Source organism: Panthera tigris, chromosome D3 (genome assembly GCF_018350195.1).
Source record: "Panthera tigris isolate Pti1 chromosome D3, P.tigris_Pti1_mat1.1, whole genome shotgun sequence".
Lineage (NCBI taxonomy): Eukaryota > Metazoa > Chordata > Mammalia > Carnivora > Felidae > Panthera > Panthera tigris.
In genome coordinates this window covers 55,777,543-55,799,543 of record NC_056671.1, presented here as the reverse complement: position 1 = coordinate 55,799,543, position 22,001 = coordinate 55,777,543, and the positions used below count along the sequence as shown (strand labels likewise).

The following is a 22,001-nucleotide window of genomic DNA, read 5'->3' as shown; positions in this document are numbered from 1 at the left end:
TTCAAACTGACTAGAGGAACTTTATATAAAGCAATTCTTCAGAAAAGCAATAACTACCAGACCAATCTTTCTAGTGTGTCTTTCTAGCTGCTTTCCATGTGTCACTTTCCATTTGTCACTCAGCTGCTGGACAAATTACAAAAATTTCCTGTTCCTATCAGATCAAGCCCAGATTCTTCATCTCGGCATTCATGGTGTAACCCCATCCGGCCCTTCCTTAGATACCCACCCTGTTTTTCCAATGCTCCCCAAAGAGAGCCACTTGCTTCAGCCTGGTCGGCCTCTACAGGTCATGGAACAGGCTGTGGTCAGTCTTGCATGTTCCCTGTTTGCAGCATTTAAGGTTTTTTCTTCTGCAGCTTCTGCAAATACTTCCAGCACTTTCCAGCCCATCTCACGGTCCATCTTCTCCAAGGTACCATTTGATTGGCAATACCAATTTCTCCCGCTACTGAATGCTCACAGCCTTTACTTGCAGAGTAGAGACTTTTTGTTCTTTTGTACATAGTTGCACATTGCATTATATTGTCTCTATTATAGAGCCCTCTAACTATTTTATGTCTAAGTCTTATCTCCCCAAGAGGAGTAAAGGGCCGTGCCATATATTTGCGCTGTTTGTCCCCATTGTACCTAGTGCTGTACTTGGTGCACATCACTTAAAAGGTTTCCCCAACTGAGATTAATTTCTCTGCTCCCTGCAGTACCTTGGGCCTGGATGTTGTTGCTTCGGTTATCACAGTGCTGATCGCAGCTGCTTCCCACTGTATGTTGTGAGCTGCGGATGAGTTGCAAACCCAAATCATCTTTTTACCTCTCCAAATACCTAAGACAGCACTGTTTATAAAAAGAATTTACCAGTGGTTGCTAATTAAGTTTCTATTAAATTTCAACTTTGTTTAACATGGCACCATTCCCTATCGCCCTCTTTTTGAGGAACAAACATGACCATGGTTGGAAATGATTATACTTGAAGAAATTATATTGACATCTGGCATGTGAGAAGAAAGTAACAGTTGGATACTTTCCTAACTCGTTTATTCAAAAATAATGTTAAGGTCTAAATATAAATATAAATTAATCAGTGTGTTGTCAGACCGCCATTATTTAAGAGGCATTTGCTGTATCAAAAATGCAAAAATAGATATTGAACACAGTAGGCAATTTTTATAGAAATGTTCAATGTGGTCATGCCGTTCTTGCCATAAGATTTTACACCGTTGCTAATTTCTTGACTTTAATATCTTTATAAGTTAATATCTCTGTAATTGGCAAAAAAAAAAAAGTAAAATTAAAGTAAAATTAAAATTATCTCTCCACTACAACATGCAGTAAAACCTCATGGCTTAACCAATCAATAACTGATTAGTTTCTTTTTTTTTTCTTGCTACCTTGATTTAGGTATGACACTGTCTTTCGTGAGAGAGGGCAGAACTTTTGAAGGACTCAGGCGGTCGTGAGAAAACTTTTCACCAGCTCTTTGAATAATTTTAATTAAAATTCAGTTCAAATCAATCTCTTAGGCTTAGCAAAAGCATCTGTCATGTTTTCCCCACTTAAGAACTTGAGCTGAAAATATGAACATTTTCCTGTTATAAAAGCGCTGCATCCGTGTAAAGTTAAAATAGCTGCTGAGGACAATTTTCAACACATTTGGAAGAATTATGGCTTTAAAAATGCAACTTTCAGAAAACACATTGATGCCTCATTCAGTGATGTGCCTGCATTTCTTGCCACACATAATGCCTTCTCTCGGCATGCGCTTTAGCCCTTGAACCGTTAGCCTTCTCCTAGTCTCCTGGCCCGGCCTCTGGCCAGTACGTAAGCACATTGCTTGCCACATAACAGGGGCTCAAAAGTGTTTGTTGATTAAATGAATGAATTAGCTAAATGAAGGATATAAAGACCTTGCCTTAGTCCCTTTGTGTTCTCTTACCTGTACTAACAGTAGTTAACTTGTTCTAGACTGGAATGTTGCCCTAAAACGATGATGCCCTCGAACTCCTTTGACCAATTAGTAACAACTAGAGAAGCAGAAGATCCAAAAAGACAAAGTAATGGCCTTTGTGCCAACAAGAAAAACCAGTTATAATACACGTTTTGTTAGAAAAGGCACCTCCATCTCTAAAAAATCCAACACTAAGTAATATCCAGTATGGACGGAGTTCCCTTTGATTTATTTCTGATGTTATTGCAGCTTCTGCAAGGCCCAAATGAAAGTCCTACAAAGTCTGTCTGTCTGTCTGGTCTTGCTTGAGGCTCAGATTCTTGTGTCTGAAGCAGATTTTTGTTCCCTGTTTGGGTGAGGCCTGAATCTTTTCGTGCCTGACCCTATGCTGGCAGGGTGATTGTGTTATACAGCTCCATTGTATTCTGTATAAATGGTGCCCCTAGGAGTTCTGGCCCATGGTGGTCCTGTCATGGGTCTGAACACATGGCCACGTTTTTTATCCCATGGTATTTTTTCAGAAGAAAAATCTTTCATATTTTCAAGAGAGTCTGATGTTACCCCTGTCATATATATCAAACTGGCATTTTGGATTAAACCAGCGTGGCTTGTTGATAATAATTCAAGTTGTTCTTTTGATGATAGAATACAGTCCTTGAAAACATGAGTTAGCTGCAATGTTTGTGTAGGCCAGTTCAATTCCTTTATTAAGGATGCAATGCCATTTCCCATATAATTTAGTTCTTCCTAAAAATGTTTTCTGCTAAATACATCTTGTCATGATACATAACGATCTTTAAGAAATCTTGTTTCGAACACAATGTGATCATTTGCAGAAGTGAGAGCGGGAACTTTTTCTGGCCAGAGGCTAGCATTGTATCTACCAATCTTTCCTTGATCAAGAAAAAAAAAAACCAGCACCTAAAATTTATAATATATAGATGAAGTTTTTTAAATGATACTTTCATGAAAATAGTCCCCAAAGCAATTCAGTCATTCCATATCAGTTTTACTTTTTAATCATAATTTTTAAACAATCATAGGCCAAACACACAACAATGCTCATCTTGGTTTATAATATGTGACTTGCATTGCACACAACTAACTACCTTTTCTATGGCTTCCCCTCTTAAGTCTGTTCCGGAACCTTACTTTATCAATTCCCCCTTTCTTTCCTGAGTCTTCAAATTACCCATTTCCATGAACATTTTTTTCATATAAGCAGTTCAAGTATTTTCAAATCTGTCCTATGTAAAAGTGATTTTTTAAAAATGACCTTCAATTTGGGTTCCCATCTGGCCACCTTCTCACAAAGGTGGCTACTTTACCCACGCTTCTATTCCCAGTGAGGGGCCTCATTCCAGCGGGGATGTTCCTTCTCGGTGCTGAGCAAGGCTGGGTTGGGGATGGGATGATGCAGATATCCCTTTCTGCGTGGTTATTCTCAGGTTTTTTGTCCCACTGTGTTGCTTAAGTTTCTTAAGTGGACCCTAGAGGTCTTCCAGGGCTGGTTTTCTTTAGGGATTGCTGAGTAATTGTTGCTCTTTGTGGGGGGATTGATGGCCACCATTTTGTTGATGTCATTCTGGCTTATGCTTCCCAGTGTGTCTTGAAAATGCTCTTCCTCGGGGCGCCTGGGTGGCTCAGTCGGTTAAGCGTCCGACTTCAGCTCAGGTCACGATCTCACGGTCCGTGAGTTTGAGCCCCGCGTCGGGCTCTGGGCTGATGGCTCAGAGCCTGGAGCCTGCTTCCAGTTCTGTGTCTCCCTCTCTCTCTGCCCCTCCCCCGTTCATGCTCTGTCTCTCTCTGTCCCAAAAATAAATAAACGTTAAAAAAAAAAAAGAAAAAAAGAAAATGCTCTTCCTCTTTCTCAACCCAACTAACATGTTCACTGGGCTCTTCCTCAGCTTTCTTTTTCTTTTGGCATACATCTCCTTGGGATAACTCACATTTTTCATAGCTTTAACTGCCTATATAAAAATGACTTTTAAATCAATGTCTCTACACAAGACATTTCCTATTTATCCAACTGCCTAGTGGAATCTTTACATGGATATCCCATGAGAGCTTCCCATTAAAATGTCCAAAGCCACTGTATTTATCCTTTCCATATGTCAACCTCTCCCCTTGATATCTTGCTTTTCCTCCTGGCCTCCTGCCCAATGTCTAAATCATGGTGAATCTATTTATGAAATATCTCTTGGATTTATCCTCCCTTTCTTTCTCACTGCTACTATCACTGCGACTTCCTTAGATCATTGGGCTTCAATGTTTCTTGTTTGGGATTTGCAGTATATTGCCTCTTTGCTGTTCTTCCTGGTTAGGGGATGCTTGCCCTCCAACCTTTCTTACAGACCAGGGTTAGTGATTTTTCTAACATTCAGATCGACTATGCCATTGCCTGATCTTAATTCTTTAATGGTTTCTCATTGCCTCAGTATAAAATTTAACTTCTTTAACACAGTGTGAAAGACCTTTTATGATACATCTCCCTCTCTGTAATAAGTGTGCCACTTATTACAACACATTTTATGTTTTAGCAATACTAAACCATTTTCAGTTACCTACAAATATCACACTTTCTTGTCCCTCTAGTACTTTTTAAATGATATTTACTCCTTCTGGAATAGTAGTTTTGCATTCATATTGTGCGCCCCCTCTCCCCAAATCTGCCCGTCAAACTTGGAGTCATCTTTCAAATTTCAGCTCGTTTATCTTTCCCCTTATTAATCCTCTGCCCTCTCTACTGTGCCTTTGGGGGCTTATGCTATGGCATCTGTCACATGAAATCATGACAATTTGCTTGCGTGTATGTTTTTCCTCTACACTCTGTGAGCTCCCTGAGGACAGAGATTGTATCCACAGACCTCATACAGTAATTGTCATATGGCTGATGACCAAAGTAGATGGTGAATGAATGCAAAAGGGGGTTTGAAAAAAATACAGATTTTCCTCATTATCAAGGGTCATTCATTTTACCAATGATTTTGTGAAAATGAAAAATGATAAGTACAGATTGCAAGTAATTATTTTTTTATGTTTCAACATGGCATTAGTTTGAAGTTCTCTCTTTATTCACAGCGCAAAGCCCTTGCAACATCACAGCTACAACTTTCTAACAATGAATGGTTTGGTCTAAGCCTCCAAAAGTGACACAGGCAGAAAGAAATAATAAAAAAAGTTACTAAGAAACTGAGAGGATTTTACTGCTACTCACAGAATGATCATCTGTCTGCTCCAGCCTTTGAAGGACATGCTTCCATTTGTCTGCTCTATGTACAGAGAATTATACTGTTTGAATAAAACAGTGACTTACAGTCACCATTGATTTAAAATGCTTTACAAATTAGTTTTTAATCCTTCTTCCCTGGTTCTTCCTCATCAAAAATGTTTTCATGATATTGCCTACAAATAAGCCAAAGCAGGATGAACTTCATAGAGGAGAGTGGCTTAGGCTGGCAAATTATTATTATAAGGGCCAAAGAATGGTTATAATGGATTTTTCAAAGCCTCCAAGATGTAATGAAACAGAATTGGACTGAGTTCTACTCTTGACCCTTGCATTCTTGGACAAAATTAATCTCTCTAGGCTATAAAACTCTCTTCTATAAAACTAGAAGATTTAACTAGTCACTAGCTGGTGTCTAAGCCTCTCCCAGCTCTAGAATTTGGTGATTCAGTCCAGAGATAAGCTTCTCCAAATCCAGTATATTAGAAAACTGTATTATCAAAGAGGCAGGGGAAATGTGTACAGGAGTAAGTTCTCATAAAATTATGCATACTTGTTTTTAAAAGCAGTAAGAATATAGCATGAAGGCTGACTCATTATAATTGATTGATGCACTGAGAACTCTTCCAGTCATGATTAATTCTCCTGGGTATAATATCTTCATTCAGATTAATGCATATAGCGTTTCATAATTATAAGGTAAGAGCAAGGCATACCGGCGGGGAAATGTTTACCGGTAACCTGAGCACCACCGAAAATGTCAAAGTGTAACAACGTTTGCTGATGAGTGTAAGCGCTGCAAAATTAATGACAACAGTCTTTCCTGGTCTGTTGCTCCTCGATATAGCTAATCAGAGCACAAGCAAAGAAGATTCTCCCCTGTTCTTTTTATTTCTATAGTGACAAGGTGCTGTAGAATATGGTAGGAGTCTGGAGTGCCACATTACTACAGTTACACACCCCCACCTCTCTCAAGAATATATGATTCTGTTGAGCTTTTTCTCTGCTAAAAGAATGACACAGGTTCTGGGGAAAGAAATGAGCACCTAAGAATCAAGATTTATAGGTCTCAACACCTGAGGCTGGAGATTTCAGAGAAGAGGATCACATCACTGCTAAATTTTCATTACAGGTGAATGAATTGGTTTATAAGGCTAGAAGGGATTTGGGCTAGAATCAAACAGTATTATTCCCTTAGTGCATATGAGATGTACGTTAGTAAGTAAATGTTTGTTAGCAAATAAAGACATGCCAGTTCCCTCCAAGAATCTAACTGTTAAGATCCAAAAGAAGGAATTTTAGCAGGTTGACATTTACTTCTGTGAATTTTATATTTTCCTAAGCATATTTTGTATGTGCTTTGTAGAAAATTTATATAATACAGGAGATTACAAAGAAGAAAATAATCTCCTATATTTCAAGATTTAAAAATATCTGCAATTAATTTTTTCTTCTAGGCTTTTTCTATCAATATATCTACATAATTGTGCTAACTGCACAATTTTGTGTCCTCTTTTTAATTGTTACATTATGACATCAGCATTTTCCCAATCATTAATACTTTTCATAGATATAATTCTAGTATGTGAAATACACTGAGCCCATTGGTTTTTTTTTTTAACATAGATTATCTCATGGAATCCTCTCAAAAATCCTAGTCCTGTTATTCTCTTCATTTAACAGAGGAGAATAAAAAAATTGAAGAAGTTAAACCAACATCACACATTTTACAGGAAGATCTTTGATTTAGCTCATGAAAGAAATGTACAAGCTTAAATGCACAGAAGACCACATGACATTTTATTGGGCAGATTTACCATAGTTTCTTAACTATTTCCTTTTTGAGTATGCGCCACCATCCATGATGCCCTCCCACCATGTCCAGTCCTTTGGATCTATCCCTTTTTTCCATGTACCTCAAAGCATGCTATTCCACTGGTGCAAGAGAGACAAATGACTACACCCCACACCCCCAAATAGTGCTCTGTGTGGTTATCTTGACAATGAGGAAATGCTGGGGCTACCCTTTTTTTCTCAACACACTGTTTCGAGAATTTATGAGGCACATCTGAGAAGTATCCAAAAGAGGTCTGGATTATAAATGAGGAGACCTGGGTTTCAGACTACCAATTAGACTGGATTGGTTTTGGTCTTTGGTCTTTTACTTCTTGACTCCAGCTCAGTATTCTAGATGTCAAAGACTTCCATGATGGAAACACCAGCCGGTAAGAGTGATGGTCAGTCGACTCATTGCAGTTCTCTAAAAGACAGCTTCACTGATGTGAATTTCCTCAGCCTATAGAAGCCTCCTCACGTATTTGACTAATAGCCTTGGTTGCTAGAATGGGACAAACTGATGACATAAACACATTGTAATCAAGCATGACCTTATTGCTTAACTATTCTGTCAAGAGCCCTCTGATGCAAGACTCCAAGAAAGTTAAAACTCACTGAAAATAAAACTCAATAAAATAAAATGTGACCTGACTGATAACAATAAATACAGACTCTGTGCAAAACTGGAATGGGGATAAAAGTTTGTCACTAAGCTTTTTGGAGAACATGGATTTCAAATACCCCTAAGAAGTGTTACTACTTTTATTTATTCGTTATTCTCAAAGGTCTTGTTAGTCATTCCTGCTGGTTTAAAATTTTACTGCCAAGTATTTCATTATTAAAAACATACAAAACAGTGCAAAGTAATGCTAATTCAACAAACACTAATGTCTGCTCCATGATGAGAAACATTGAAGCATTAGGCAGTGTCATGAAACTCAGAGATCACAAGTGGGGAAAGCATGAATTACACCCTAATGACAGAGATGAATGTTGTTATGAAAGATGAAGTAAACTGAGCTTTGCTAAGGTACAATTAGAAACAAATTTTCTAGACAACACTTACATCAAGCACTGAAAATTAGATCATTAATACAACTGAGTATTTGCTTTAGCTCTAAGAATTTAGATGGTCACACACACACACACACACAAAAAGAAAATTGAGAGCTTGTATAGTTTTCCTTGCAGAAAAAGAGAGCTTACAAGTTTATCTTCAGAGATAAGCTTTTTCCTGGCACAAATTCTTGTGAGAACTGTGTGTTACAGCTCCTTATTCTGAAGCTATCAAGCAATATTTAGCACAATATTACTGCAGTCGTTCAAAGCCATTTTTTCCTTCCTTTCCCAAACTGCCATGTATTCTGCTAAATTTTAATAGTGGCCAAGGGCACAAAATTAAACAGGAACTCAGTAATAATGTTGTATGTGTATGGCAGGGGAAGGAAGGAATTAAGACAATGAGTTCCGTGTATGTGATCCAACTTACTAGCAGTTAGAAACATCTTGGTGTATACCCTTGACTGTATACAGTCAATTCAAGGTTAAATGTTTTGGCAGCTGCTCAAAGTGCCAATATTCTGTGTGGAAGATTGAAGAAAGATCTATATGTTTAAACAGCAGGTGAAAAGGCAGCAGAGTTGACATTCTCTTGGAAAATTTAAGAAGCCTGACATATTCTCACACAGAGATGGCTCATTGTAATACACAATGAGATGGATAAACTCTTTCTCAGAAAAGAAAAAAGAAGTTCTGGATCCAATCTTGTGGTTGTACAAGTCCCTTAAAGCATGAAAGTAACAATTTGGGCCTAGAAATTTTTATGAGTTGTTCTCACCATTACACTACCTGAATCCACAAAATAATACAAGAAATACTTTTGTCAAATATCCAAATATTTGACTAGAAAGACGTACTGATGGGTCCTCCAGGGTGTAAATGTTTCAGCTGACCTAGTAGGGTTACTTATTGTTCTTCATTTGAATATTAGAGGGTGTGTGTTTTATTTTTAGCACTGTTAATGTATAAGTCGCAGCAATTTGTAAAAGGCGTAGCTACTTGCTAAGCCCAGTCCTTATGGTGAGATGAAAAAAATCATACCACCATCATAGCTCAGGCTGCCTACATTTCTGTAGGGTTGGGCACATGAGCATGTCTCCAGTTCACCTAAATACCAGTCCAGTTATTTAGATCTAACAATGGAGGAGGGCATGGCACAGCTCTTTTTATAAGACTGAAACTTGTAATTGAATCTGTCAAAAGAGCACGCTTGGGTAGCTTCATCACAGATTGGGGATGCCTTCTGGGTTCCCCCTAATTGGCTCAGAGCCACTTATGATTCAAATCTAGAGCCGTAGACACTTTCAGATTTACACTACTGCAATACTCCATCTTGCATTTCACTATTTATTAAACAGAGCCACCTGAAAATAATCTTCCTCACTGAGTATCAAAATGGTACCTCTTTTGCCTTTTTACACGTTGATCTATGCAATTCTATATTTTCTGACTTACTGATGCTGGATAAGGTGGATTGTGTGAGTTGGTGAAGAAATGTCCAAAAACACTCCAAAGTTGGAATGCTTACAGAAGATTGCCACAAGATGCCATGAGGCCATGAGAAGAGAGAGGACGGACCCTTTAGGACAAACACTTCTGTACTAAGAGTGCTGCTCACCATGGCAAACATGCCTCCCATCTCTATTAACAGACATTTACTATATTTCAGAGGAGCTGAAACTATGCGAAGATGAAGAAGTGTGGTTTCCTTTTTATATAAGCTTTGCTCAGAATGTCCATTTTGGCACTAGGTTAAAGAGTATTTAGCTTATAAAGAATTAAACTAAAAAAAATATGGGAAACCCCTCCTCCCCAGTGGTGAAAACAATTTTCCATCTGACTAGGCATTGCAGAACCAGTCAAATCTTCTAATGTTTTATGAGCAGACTATTGTAATATTCTCTCTCTTCTCAGCCTCCATTCTTGCTTTATTGAAAATCATCATCCAGAGTGATCAATTTCTTATGACACTTGGTACCTACAGTTGTGCTTCTCAAAGGCGATTTGTAGTCAAAGAAAGCTCTAAAGGATGCCATCAACGAGTTGGGAGAATGCAAAACTATTGGATGGACATGGTGCATCGTTCTGGAAACTTGGAGAAAAAGACTTTGATGCTGAAGGAAAGAAAGGTTTATCATGGAGCAAGATGAAAATACATGAGGATTCAAAGAACTTGACATACAGGATAGACCATTTTGAACCCTGGCTCTCTATGCATTTATTATGAATATGCATTTATTCTTTTTTATTTCACTTTTATTTATTTATTTTTGTTTTGTTTACTTTGGGGAAGAGGTTTGGATTTCAGAAACACTAAATGCTCTAAGGAATGGAGAAAAAAAACTCTTGGAATGATAGAAAAGGCCTTCTCAGTACCTACTGACCTCTCCAAAGTTATCTCCTTTCACTGTACCCTCAAATTCTAGAACACCAAACACACCATGCTGTTTCCTGTGTGGGTCCATGTTGGTTTTTCAATCTTGAATGCCCTCCCTTTTTTTTTTTTTTTATCTAGGTAACTCCCACTCACCTGTCTGGATCCAATATAGCTGTCAACTTCAGGACCTCTCTGGGCACCTTAACAATTTATCATTTCCTGCACTATGAGTAAATTATCACCAAATGTACCTGTCTTCCCAGGGAACTCTTCAAAGACAAAGACTTGGCAAGGTGTAGGTCATTTAAAATGTCAAATACAGGGTCTAACTCTGAGATTTAGGAATGTTTTACTCTACTATACAGGTTGTGGATCATATAACTTTGACATAAGTCTTGGTTATGACATGATAATAAAAAAGGACATTGTTCTCTCTTATTTGTTGTGAAAGAGTGAAAGACTATGGTAAACTAAATCTGATTTTTCTTTCATCTTGTACTATGCAAATATATACCAAATTAGGGGCTAGGAGGCAGTATAGACTTTTTGATGCCAAGATTTAAATTCATTCTCCTGAAGTTTCAGCTATATATCAAAAAGATTTCTAAGGAATTAAAGTAAAAATAAATCTGAGAGCCCTCCAGTGGTCAAAATAATACATGCAAATACAACCATTTACTCAACATCCCTCCTTCCAAAGAACTTAAAACATTTCCAACAGTCTTGCTGCTATAAAAATGCATGCTTTGATCATTTTGACATCACTATTACATTAAATTGCTTTTTAGCGGTATAGGAAAACAGATGTTTATCCAGAATCATTTAAATAAACCACAGAAAATAGCGGCCCAATCCACTCACTTACCAATGAGAGATTTTGAGTAGTTGCTAGAATGCAACCATGTAAGGGCAATCCTGAATCTTGTCCAGATAGGAGTAATTCAATTCCTTCCATTGCAGCCATTGAGAGAAATGTGGCTGTGCATTAAAACCACTCAAGATAAAGAAAGGATGCAGTCAACCCTCTCTGTGTCTGCCAGTTCCATGCTCCCCTTAAGCACAGAATTGTATTTTAATGTGTATATTCCTAGACTTGTAAAAGCATAGTGTGTGTGTGTGTGTGTGTGTGTTTCTAAATTGTAATTTTGATGGTTTACATAAGAAATGTGTTGGCTTCTCTTTTAGCAAATGCATATCTAACTAAGCCAGACAGCAGTACTTTCCTTTGCTTCATCTCCTGTCATCAGATTACCAGTAATGGTTTGGCAGAAAGCCGGGAGTAACGTCTCTGCCTTGAAAATTGTCAAGCTCTAACATTTACCCAAATGCTGCAGCACTGATTGGTGAGGATATTTTGTTTGGTTTTGTTTTAATTAAATTCCTATATTACCTTATTACAAAGTAAAGCTTGCTTTAAAAACTCCCCCCCCCCCACATTTAGATTCATATATATGGTGTTCGATATAGGATGAAGATTTTTATTTTTTGGAAACATAGAACAATATATTTAATTATTGCACTCCAAAATCTTTATGGACCACCGCCCCAGTAGACCTATGCTTATTTATTTCAAAAAGTTAGCAATATCAATGGAGAAATGCTAAGAAAATATTATGTCCTTTAATTTATTACTCAGATTTTTTTGCTTGTTTTTTAAATGTTTTAGATGGAAAGCAAGTGTTCATCAGTTTTCCTTTTGTATGGTAATGTCTAAAGACCTATCACTTCAATGTTCCTAAATTAAAAGAAAAAGTCAAGTTCAGCTAGTATCTGTGAATGACCTTCAAGAAATTCAGCCTACTGCAAGAAATGTTATGAGCAATTCTCAGAAAGCATACTCTCATGGAGTAAGTTATTGCCTAAGACAAAAGTGGGCATTTCTGGAAGCTACATTGTGTCTTTGAAGCCACTGGGGTACTATTTAGGAGACTGAAGCAATAATTTACCCTTGTGCAATGAAAAATGTAATGTAACTTGCACACCAGGATCCTTTGCCTCATTAAGTTAAACACTTCCCTCATGTCATTTTAAAGGAGAGATTATAATACTGTAAATCTAAGTAATTTAGATTTATGTTCTGGCGTCTGGCAAATGGTTACACAGGATATTTTTCAGCATTCCAAATGTTTTAGGTGCTAGGCAGTTTCAGAATGTAGATATAATTGACTTTGTAATTTGGCAAACAATACAGTGTTCTGTGTGGCTATTCAGAGAGTTGCAAAGGGACAGCCCAGCAGAGCTGAGAAGAGACCTTCACAGCCCCCTGCAATGGAGTTTTAGAGGTGTTGCTGACATTACGGCTTCTGAACCTTATTAGAACCCCAGGGGGAAAATAAACAAAAATAAACCAGGGGAGAAATATGTGCTAAGAATTTCTGCTACCTACACTTTTGATGGAACAAATGATTTCTCTATGATACAGAAAAAAGGTATATTTCCCAAATAATTTTCTTTTTTAAAAAAAATGTACTGACAAAGAAGTCATCTCTTACTTTTAAAACAGAAGGAGGAGCACTGAAATGTTGGTAAATGAAAAGCAGAATAATACTGCAAGAGTGGATGAGCTGACGAAAGGATACACGCTCCCTGTCACACCCTGTCACACCCGAGCATCCTGATACTTATTGGTGAACCTAATATCTAGAATTTTCTGTGAGTACAGTTGCTGATGGTATAAAAGTTCATGGAGCAATTGGTTGATTTTACATGGTCACAGCACTTAACTGAATATAACACACACTCTAAAAAAAAAAAAAAAGTGGACATTTTGTTCATGTTAGTCTATTACTCTTCTTCTTGCCCTGAAAAATTCCGATAGATGGTAACTTTAGTAGAGAAGCTTTTGAAACCCACAATTTATGTTTCCTTTTTAAGCTTTAAAGTTTTTGAACTTGAAGGAGGTGAACAAAAAAAATCAAGAAACAGATGTTGAAGAGTTCTCTTCGTGAGGTCTTCGTAAAGAAAGGATAACTAAATCGTATAAGTGCATAATGTGTAATCATATTCTAAAGTGGAATAACAGTTTTAGATGTTTGAATGAAATGGGTAAAACAGTACATATCCCTGTGGAGTTCTCGATTCTGATGAATGTAGTCAGTCTTCTTATTTGCGGCTGCATCACAAATTATATGCCCGAGTGAAGCCAAACAAATATTACTGGATGCCCAATTAATTTCTGTTGGTGCTTAAAACCAATGCCATTTATCAAGAGAATAGAAAGTAGCCAACAGCAAAGATAATTTTTGAAGTCCTTTAAAATTCTTAGCTTTATATTCCCAAACTATTACATGAGCTGCCACATTATCACTTTTAATTATTAATACAGTGAACAATGGGTGACTTAAACGAGAATTTACCAACGGTGTTAAAATGCGTATTAAAAAGTATGGTAAAATATTATATATATACATATATATTGGTATTACAAGTTAGTTTGAGAAACACTGGGTTGAATAAAATCAAACTGTAAGAACCCTTAATGCTGAGGCATCTGGGTGGCTCAGTCGGTTAAGCATCTGACTTATGATCATGATCTCAGGTTTGTGAGTGCGACACTCACGTCGGGCTCTCTGCTGTCAGCAAAGAGCCTGCTTCGGATCCTCTGTCTCCCTCTCTCTCTACCCCTCCCCCACCCTCTCTCTCATTCTCTCTCAAAAACAAATAAACATTAAGAAAATTTTATAAAAGAACCTTAATGCTAAGGATCACCTAAATCTCTGAGAGAGGGATATGGTATCCAGGATTTTTCAAATTCATTTGACTCAGGATATTCATCTTTTTTTTTTCTTTTTGTATATAGCATTTCCTGGAATTGTTCTTTCCAAGAACATAAATTGGATTTGCTGATTTAAATTATTGTCTGGAAGGCCTTAAAACACTTGCTTAATAATTTTCCAATTTTCAACCATCTCATTAATCTTCGAATTCTTCAGTTTTGCCTTGTTAGTGCTTAAAACTAAACGCAAAACAAAAAGACTATCGGAGTGTTATAAATCCTACTCAAAATGATACATTTCTAACATGTAACATACATCATCATTCCTCTGGAGGCATTTTCCCTAAGCGTAGTACTTTTATTTTGCCTTTTGGAAATGCTGGGGGCTAGCACTGTAATGGATTATACTCCATTGCCTTTTTCTCCATTTTTGTGCTACAGATGATCAGTTCTTACAGATGGGAAAGTATGAAAGTAATGTTTTACTTTTGCTCTCTACAATCTAGAGGAATTGCCCTATCAGAGGCTCTTTTCTCTTCCCAAGGCTGTCTATGGACAGGACTTCCTGAGACAAAAAGCGTAAAGACAGGTAAAATGTTAGGATTCCAATGGGTTGGAAAAGCAGCGATGGGAAAGGTCACAGGCACCTGGGAGGCAGCAAAGATTTAGAGATCCAAAAGCCTTAGCGGGGATCAGCATCGAAGGATGAAAAAAGAGAAAAAAAAAACCCAATAGCATCTGATTACAGATAATTGCCTACATATTGCCCAGGTACATATTCAGAGGTATCCAGTAGTGCCCCTTATCCACGGAAATGCGGTCTAAGACTCTTACTAGAAGGCTGGAACTGCAGACAGTACCGAACCCTCCATCTACCAGGATTTTTCCTTTACGTACATACCTATGATAAAGTTTAGTTTAGAAATTAGGCACAGTAAGAGATTAACAATAATAATGAAATAGAACAATTATAATAATCTACTGTAATAAAAGTTACATAAATGTGGTCTCTATTTGTCTCTCAAAGTAATTTATTATACTGTACTCATGCTTCTTTTTGTGATGATGTGAGAGGATAAAACGCCCACATGAGGAGATGAAGGGAGGTAAGAAACACAGAGGCTACTGCTGACCTTCTGACCATTCGTCAGGAGGACCAACTGCTCTGGATCCCGGTTGACCACCGGTAATTAAAATCATGGAAAGTAAGCCGTGGATAATGAGGGAATACTGCATACGACAAAAGTCCAGATCCCTGTTCTTCTGGGGGCTTTGTTCTTCTTGGGCCCACCTATCATTCATTAGCGTGGAATTTATTAGAGGTCCTCAGAAACATTCCAGCTTTTTCTCTTTTCGGGCATGTGATAGGATTGTATTCCTCACCCAGCTGAAGTTAGGTGTGATCGCATGGCACGCTTTGGCCAAGGAAACGTGAGCACAGGAAACACAGGTCACTTCCAGGTGAAAGCAACAACGTGGGGAAGGGCCTGCGGTCAGGCCAACCCTCCATAGATAATTCGCATGAGTGGGAAGGAAACCTTGGCTTTTATAAGCCATGGAGATTTGGGGGTTGTTACCTCCAGAAATCAAGCATAGTAATATCTATCTAGAGCACTTCCTATGTCTGTATCTTGGTTTGATCATGTATAAAAGAAAATAACATATGTCTCTTACCTACAAAATAGTATAAAACATTGGATGAGGTTTAGAACGGAAGTGTTACACTTCTCTGAAGTGTTAAAAACATCTTTCAATGAGTAAATATGTTGCTACAAATGTGTGGCAATGAACAGTCTAAAACTAGGAAGTTCATATGCATTAGAAGATAGATTTCATTCAATTAATCTACGTCTCTTAATACAATTAGTAAAGACATCTATAGTCTTGAACTATGATTAATTCAGTGAATTCATCCCTTCAGCACTCCTAAATCTGTGTGCTACTACATCACCTAGGAATGGGGTACAAAAAGTAAAGTGAGACTGAGAAATAAAGTTAGTAAAAATAACTATTGCCTTCTTTAAAATACACAGAGCTTTAGAAAGTTTTCATGACTCAGGGCATCTCTGAGTCACCTTTATGCCATATTTATTTTGCAAGAATGCAAAGTTCAACTCTAAGCAAATAAATGTGTTTATATTTTATATTAAGATACAACACAGTTTCCTATGTGATAAAAATACATGTTCAACTTTTTAAAAAATAATCCGTTTAGGTCTCTTTAAACTATTTTATAAAAAAATCTGCTAAATAGATATTAAAAAAATTAAAGTATTCCCAAGACCCCTAAAACTTAGCTTTTTGAACTTCTAAGAATTTACCCAAGGGATACAGGAGTGCTGATGCACAGGGGCACTTATACTCCAGTGTTTATAGCAGCACTTTCAACAATAGCCAAATTATGGAAAGAGCCTAAATGTCCATCAACTGATGAATGGATAAAGAAATTGTGGTTTATGTATACAATGGAATACTACTTGGCAATGAGAAAGAATGAAATATGGCCTTTTGTAGCAACGTGGATGGAACTGGAGAGTGTTGTGCTAAGTGAAATAAGTCATACAGAGAAAAAACAGATACCATATGTTTTCACTCTTATGTGGACCCTGAGAAATTTGACAGAAGACCATGGGGGAGGAGAAGGGGGAAAAAAAGGTAAGAGACTCTTAAAGACAGAATAAACTGAGGGTTGATGGGGGTGGGAGGGAGGGGAAAGTGGGTGATGGGCATTGAGGAGGGCACCTGTTAGGATGAGCCCTAGGTGTTGTATGGAAACCAATTTGGCAATAAATTTCATATTAAAAAAAAACTTAGCTTTTTGACAGGAAAATACTAATTGCTAAAGAAAGGCAAAGTGATTTTTTTAAACAAGTATGGAGATTAGCATACATAAATTAAGAATAGAAATTAAAGAATAGAATAAAGCAATTTGTTAATTACATCCATTGTTTTAACATGACATGCTCCAGTGTCAGTGTCCAGTGAAGGGGACTGAATAAATAATTTCTTACTCTAGACACAAGGTAGGAGCTTGATCGAGATTTACTGAATTAATAAGACAAATTAGCTCAGCTACTTGAAAGCTATGATTTAAAATCAGCCAATTTTTAAGAATTAGTCTTATTTTTTTTTACAGATGAAGTAAAAAAGAAAAGGCCTATAATACTATATTTTCATATTTTGTGTTAGAGAAATCTGGGTTCTCATCTAGTCACTGACCTAAAAAAAATTATATTTAAGCTTACTCATTTTTGAGAGAGAGAGAGACAGAGTGTGAGCAAGGGAGGGGCAGAGAGAGAGGGAGACACAGAACCTGAAGCAGGCTCCAGGCTTTGAGCTGTCAGCACAGAGCCCGATGCAGGGCTTGAACCCATGAACTGCCAGATCATGACCTGAGCCAAAGTCAGACGCTTAACTGACTGAGCCACCCAGGTGCCCCTAGACACCGACTTTAAACATCTGATTGGATTCAAAGATTTTTATTTAAAATATTTATTTATTTTTATTTAAAATAAATTTGACCCCATCCATATTAGGGCTTTTTTCTTTGTGGAGGTAGGAAAGCCCCATATGAGAAAAAATACAAACCATGTTTCTTATTTTTCTAAAAATGAGGTGTCAGCATATCATAATGTATGATAAATTTATAAATGATCTGAGGAATATGACATTAGTTAAACATCCTGAGAATTAATAAGCTATATTTCCTCTTTCTCTGGTTCCCACCAACAATATTCAATTTTTAATAATTAAAGGCAGCGCTGTTTTTTTTTTAATTCAGCATAGCAAAATGAGACTAACATTTACATCGCTAAAGTTTTCTAATGAAAATTTTCAGCCACCTTTAAGATTTAAGATCACAATGTCCTATCACATAAGCAACCAACTGCTTTCCTTCTAGCATCACATTGTGATCTGAAAAACAATCCAGTGTTTTCCAATGGTTCAGATTCAGGCTATATGCAGTGAGATTATTTTGATCTAGTTGTGCCCCATTACTTTTTTCCATTGGTGTTACCCACAATTATGGGCTAGATATGTTGAAACATGTCAGTTTTTCAATTCTATGACTTTCCTTTTTATTGTGAATGTCTCTGACAATATACCAGTAATTTATTCTACTTAAACTTCTATGATTTGTCTTGTTATCACAATGATATTATAGAATCTCACTTGGCAAAAATGGAAATGGATGGCCTCCCCTCTCCCAAAAGAAAATAACCAAAAACACACACTCATTTTTAACTGACTCTACTTGACATAGAGGAGAATTAATGATCACTATTCTAGACAAAGAGTCTAAGGTCAAAATAATGATGTTTAGAATGAAAAACAACAAAGCAAAAAAGGAATTGTTGTGAAAAAACTTCCTCATAATAGTTGTTTGTTCATTCCTTAAATGTAACTTGGTTTCTATGTGCCCATTACTGAGAATTCAAAAAGGCACAAGACAAGAATAGTGGGTGAGCTGTGCACGTAAAGGATGTACAGTGTAGGTGACTTATGAGGTCAACCTTGAAGAAGTAGGATTTAACCACAAAGGAGATGAACAGTGGGTATTCTGGGGGGAAATGTAGGTAGACTAGCACAGAGGTATGATGTCCTATGGAATATTCTGGAGGCAGAAATTATGCACGATTCAAGTGTTAGTGAAAAAGCCAGTGAGGTAGTTGAGACGGTGTTAGACAAACAGGGTGAGGCTTTGTGACAGGCCTTTAAGACATACTAAGGGCTTTATTTTGGGGGAAATGGTGAGTCACTAGGGATTTTTAAGTAAAGGAGCAATCCATTCATGACTATGATTTTGAGAAGACAAGTGTGTTGGTCCCAGGATGGGACATATGTTGGGGTGCAGACCCTAGGAGCAGAAGAACAACTGGGAGACCATTGTAATGCCCAAGTGAGATGCTGAAGAACTGAAGTAGAGGGGCTGCAAAGGGAATGGAAAGGAAGGAATTTATTTAAGACAATGTCTTAAACGTGGTGATGCTGGATAAAGGCCAAGAGAAGGCAGTAGGAGTCAAGGTCAACAGCTGACAGCGATGGTGGTGGGGTGGATTAGAGAGACTGAAGAGATGACTAAGGAAAGGGGCCAGCCAGGGACACATAAAAGGACTGCTAAGTATTGTTGACAGCTCCAGTAAGGCTGGGAAACACGAATCCTCCCTGCGTTTGCAAATTTCTCCAAAAGCCCACGGCGAAAACTAAAAATCAGAAAAACTACCCGAAATCATCAGTGATGTTAGCAGACTGCTTGATACCTTCTCTAGCACGTGTATATATTTATAAATACATAAAATGACTATAAAAGCAGTACAGTGAACTTCCCTTTCTGGTAACAGTAGTGAAATCATTTCGACTGACACTCCCACTGAGGTAACTGAAGATCTTTAAAATATAAAAACAGCAAAGAGCTGAATATGATGGCGAGGTTTTCACACACAGAAATTTGGAAGGCCAGAGCTCAAGAGAGGAAGCTTATCTTTGACAGCTTTTGCCCTTGGGCATAGAGTATGGGGGAGAAAAGATCTGTGAAAGCAGCTGTGCTTTGAGCAACCTACAGGTTTTGTGAGAAGGGCAAAGCCTGTGGTCCTCAGGTGAGGGCATTAATAAACGAACACAACTTTAACTTGGGATCTCAAAAGGCCGTAGCTTCCTTTATGGTAGGAGTGAACCCCAAATACACGATTCTTCACACAGATTTGCAGCCTTGCTTCTCACACAGGGGTGATTCAGGAAATCTTAGCTGCTGCACTTTGACAAAGATAATTCTGGTCTGATATTGCCCCCCGGGGGCCTGGCAGAAGCAAAGTCCTTTCTGGGGGAAAAACCTCATCACCACTAGGTCTCAATTTATTCTTACAAGTGATTTTTAAAATACATTTCCAACAGATAGTCAAAGATATCCAAGCAACCAAGAAAATAAGACACCATGAGTGAGAACTGGCAGGAACAATAATAATAGAAACGAATCCAGTAACACTTGAGATACTAGAATTAGCAGACATATATTATAAAGCTACACATAGCATATTCAAGGAGATAAAGCGCAAGCTCGACAAATTTCAGCAGGGAACTTGAGTGACATTGATAGCAGCAGAGAAATATTTGTCCTCCCCCTTCCCTGTCAACACTATTTGGTCTCGTGGTTTAAAATTCTTACATTTTAGAATTAAAATTTTTTTGTGTTCTTTTTTTGGCTTTCTTTTGACACACTGAAAACAAAAACCAAGCCCCATACTGAAAAGCCTGATACAATTTTAGCTATATGTATAATTCAATCGGAAATATTTAGTTGAGTAAAATGTAAGTCTATCTGGAAGTGTTTGTGTGTGCACATGTGTATACGGTAAGCACACACATACTTGCACTCGCAAATTTCTTGGAAACACTTCTGATTTCTGCCAGGCTCACTCCTACTGTCAACAGGTTAGGACCAAGCTGGATAAATCAAGGTGCATAGGAGTCAATGTCACCAGGGAGAATTTACAAAGATACCATCCACTTGTGGAGATGCAAAATGAAAATTCATGGCAACTTTCTTGGAAGATAGGTCTTAACAGTATGAAAAGGAGGGTATTGCAGTGATATTCATCAGGGGTCCAGAAAGAGAAAGAGGACTGGAAGCAGAGACGGAGAGTGGGCAGAGAAAGGGGGGTGGGGGCATCAAAACTGAGCCCTGCTAACTTCACATTTTGTTTTGGTCTTGCTAGACTATTCGATAGTTGTAAAATCAAGTGATTCTATCAACAAATTGCTCACTTTTCATTTTAGAAGAGTTATGCAGCATATCAGTTATTCTTATCAAAACTGAAAGACCCATGTGAAGTCATTCATTGTTTGTACTTAGTTTAGCCAACTTAGTTCATTAGAATCGGGTCTATTTGACATAGCAAAACTCAGCCAGTTACAGCTAACAACTGTTCAGTCCCACACTGCAATAAGAACGTCAGCAGATTTATTTTCCCCATATAAAGTAGAATTTCCAATTCACACCATGTCCTCTGTGACTATTATGGACAGTATTTATTCAGAAGGAATGCTGTGCAAGTTTGGGAAAGCTGTCTCCAAGAGCAGAGCCGAGAGGTCATTCGACAAAATAAGAAACAAAACCTATACATGGTCAAAACATGAAGAGAACTGAGGTTTGTCATTCTCTCTTTTAAAGAAGAAAGTTCCGAAATCCTTAAAACACAGCGTGGTAATAGCAAATTAGACAACTCTCCCTCCTCCACCCTCAAGTTCCATATAATCAGTACGCCTCCATTCACTTAGCAAATATCAGCTTTTTTGGAGGAAGAGAAGCTGCTTGGAATTAATGAGGCAACATCAAAAAATAACTTCTATTAAAAAATTGTTCTCTTCAATGGCAAACTGCCTTTTTTTCTAATTTTCTTTTAAAATAGATTATCTTCTAAGGCTCCTATTCACTTCATCCCACCTTTAGACCACCTCTTTTTCCCTCCTTTTATTTAGTTTTCCTTTTTCACTTCTTAAACTAGGAAGCACCGTTGCGCCAGGCGAGGGAAGTAACCTCATCTCACAGTAAAAACAGTTACATCCAGTGGTATCATAAACACGATAACATTCAGTGGGTGTTGTGACACAAAACCACTGACATTGTAATTCAATAACTGCAGGGTGTTTAAGGAGTTAACAGAGAAAAACGTAAGTAAGGGTCATAGAGCAAAACTGAAATTATAGACATGCAAGGTACATTTCAAAACCAAGCTGAAATGCTCTAGTTATTTCTGCTGCATAACTTAAAAAAGGCCAAATAGCTCAAGAAAGGTAAGAGAGTTACAGTCCCGGAAAGTCTTCATGATCACTTTTTCATTTA

General features: G+C 37.6%; 1 protein-coding gene across 23 annotated transcripts in view; it reads right to left on the bottom strand.

Moving 5' to 3' along the window:
• The window catches only part of DTNA (dystrobrevin alpha), a 354,664-nt gene that overhangs the window by 233,272 nt on the left and 99,391 nt on the right, over positions 1-22,001 (bottom strand). The gene's annotated exons all lie outside the window — the stretch shown is intronic.